This window comes from Condylura cristata, unplaced genomic scaffold (assembly GCF_000260355.1).
Source record: "Condylura cristata isolate star-nosed mole 26May11 unplaced genomic scaffold, ConCri1.0 scaffold00027, whole genome shotgun sequence".
NCBI lineage: Eukaryota > Metazoa > Chordata > Mammalia > Eulipotyphla > Talpidae > Condylura > Condylura cristata.
In genome coordinates, this window is record NW_004567128.1 from 3,597,956 (window position 1) to 3,601,002 (window position 3,047).

A 3,047-nucleotide genomic window follows, 5' to 3' on the forward strand; every position below is an offset into this window, starting at 1 on the left:
TTTCGCTCCCATTGTTAATTGCTTTAATTTGGACCACTGAACTGTGGTTTTCTGAAATGTCAACATTAGGGGAAGTTGGGCAGATGATATATGGGAACTATCTCTGCAACTTTTCTGTAAATTAAAATCATTGTCAAATGGTATCATCAGCACTGTTCTTGACATGGTTTACGTCCGCTGTATCTGAACGGTGGAGCGGGCTTACGACGTGGGCTACTGTGCATCTCTCTCCACCTCTCTGCTCAGTGAAACCTGGTTGATAGTTTGCCATCAGTCAGTGTGGGGGTATAAGTGCCATGGCAATTGGTGAATGCTGCAAAAGCTTACCAGAGCGGGTAGCTGTTCCTCTCTGTGAAAATGGCAAGATATGAATAAATTTGGGTTGCTGGAAGTGCAAAGGAGAAGAGAAAACAGCCACAGTGACAGGCAGCTTCCCCTTTCTCTGCAAAGCCTCCTACTAACGGGTCACCCCATCATTAGACAACCAAGGGCGCAGGCTGTGGCAGAGAGCCCTGTGCTGACCCTGATCCTCCCAGGGGGAGGAACATGCCATTTGAGATTCCCAAGAATTTGCATACTAGGGATGCGAATGGAGACTGTGGAAGTCAAACAGAAAGATCCTACAGATGTCACCACTGTGAGTGGCTTACTCCAAATGCTGAATGTTTGGCGTCGGGGCACAGGGCAGGGCACACAGCAGCTACCAACACGACACTGCCAGCTGGTTTTCAGTCCATCAAGTCTGTTACATGAGATCACTTTAGCCGAAATCATTAGAATTGTGCACATACAGAGAAACAAAGACCACACGCCCAACAGGGTGGGTGTTGAAAAAGATCCACCGTCCAGGTGTTCCATGCTTGAGAGAAGCGGCGTTGAGGGAGCATTTGGGTAATTTTTGAGGCACAAACTTACCAACTTGCCACTGCACCGTGGTGTCTTCGTCAGAGGTAGGGGAAGTACTGAACTCAGCATATAAAGCAAAGCGGTTGATAATCAGAGTGGTTCTCTAAAATCCCTCAGGTCGGGGGTTTTGAAGCAAGGGCCCACCCTAGGGGAAATTCAGGCTACTTTCCCTGTGGTGAGGATTGTGTTGGCATGGAAATCGGGGCACCAAGAGCCCCAGATGGGGGGTTTAGGCAGCCTTTGGTCATAACACCCTCGACTTCTTTTCTGGAAATAATTTACTGGGTAAATCCAAAGACTGTGCTTTGATTTGTACGGTGCTTTAGCATAAGTCACTCACTGTCCTGCGCCACCAAGATCCACAGGCCTGCAACATGGTGGGCCCCAGCCGCTGGCATTGGTCACCTTGGCCTTCTTGGTGGTTTTCAAATAGGCATGGGCATCACGTGCTGTTACCTTCTAGTGCAGGCCATAGAGACAAGATGCACACTATTTGTTGTAAATTAGTTTGTTTCTCCCTGATATATTACAATCATAACCATCACATTGACATTTTTAACTAATTTGTAGAGAGAGGGTTTTTTGTCAGTTACCCCCATATCATGTCAGTAACCTCCACAGATGGTGACAGTCAAATTCCTGACACATCATAAAACTACAACCGTTTCCATTACTAGCTCCCCTTTGTCACTGAAAACATCGAGCCAACTACTGTTGGCTCCTCCAGACTCTCAAGTCCTTCCTTCAGAGGAGACAGAAGTCCAAAGGAAAGCAGCCATATGGCGCCCATTGTCTGTGCACTGTCTCGGGCTGGCTTTCCAAGGCCCCAGGGGAATTGGGGGTGGAGAACATGTTGTCCTGGTCAGGCCTTCAAATAACCTTTCCTGAGGTAACCCCTTGAGAAGGTCTCACCCAGGAGCAGGAGAGTCCCTTCTTCCTACGCTGAGTGCCATGTGTCTGTTCCCTTTTTACTGGCTTGCTTGCTTCTGTTCTACAGTGTAGAAACTGATAGATATTTGTGAGGAAATCCCCGAGACTTAGTATTCTTTCTCCAAATTTGTATACATCCTGAAAGCATGATATTTCAACTCCTTCAGTTTTAAAATCAGTCAGCTAATATCCATATCACAAGATTGTTGCAGGATTAACTGCAATCCTTTATTAAGTGGATGGGAGTGTCTGGGTTCACTAATTCCTTATGGGGCTTTCTGTCACTAGAAAACATACTCGCCAAGTGGTGTTCCTCCCCTACGTGGAAAATGGCTTCAAGCAAAAACCCTTCTGACTAAGCAGGAAAGAAGTGAAAATTCTGTGTTACATCCACCAATACCTAGAGTCTGGGGAAATTTCTTTAGTGCCTCTTTCTTGCATGAAGCCTTAAGTTGCCATTGGACAGGTGAGTGAGAGGAGACAATTTCCCAGACCCCAATGCAGGCAGACGGCACTCAAGTGACGATACGGCGAGGGCCTGTACTAGCTATCCCTTGCCCTGTAACAAATTATCCAAAACATGTTGTGGTTCAAAATAATAAGGAATGCAGGCAGTTCTGGCCCAGGGTCTCTCGCAGTTACAGTCAAGATAGTCGTCTAAAGGTTGACTGGGCTTGGTGACTCTACTCCCCGTTGGCACCTCCCCTGGCTGTTGGCAGGAGGCCTCAGTTCCTTCCCGCAGGGGCCCTCCCTCCATCGGGCAGCTTGAATGTCCTGTTGACCTGGCAGCTAAACCTTGAGAGAGCTCCAGGAGGAAGCGGCCAGGCTGAGACTGTCTATTCTCAGGAGCCACACAACGTCACTTTTGCGTGCTGTATTATTTACAAGTGTCACCAAGTGCAGCCCCCCCCACTCAAGCGAGGGGAATTGGGCTCCACCTTCAAGGGCAGGCGTTGTCAAAGAATTTGCGAACATGCTTGAAAACTATCACAGGGCCCTGCCTGGGTGACTTTCTTGCTACCTCCAAACCCAATGGTCATAAATGCATAAGCCTGTGAAATCTAAATCATTTCAAAATGGTACCATTATACCATTACAAAAATTATTATTAAAGGCTCTGAAAAGCTGAGTAGAAGGAACTTCGAGTAGTATAAGGAGCTTTATTTATATCGCTTTCCATTCTCCTTGCTCAGGCTTGCACTGGACCATAC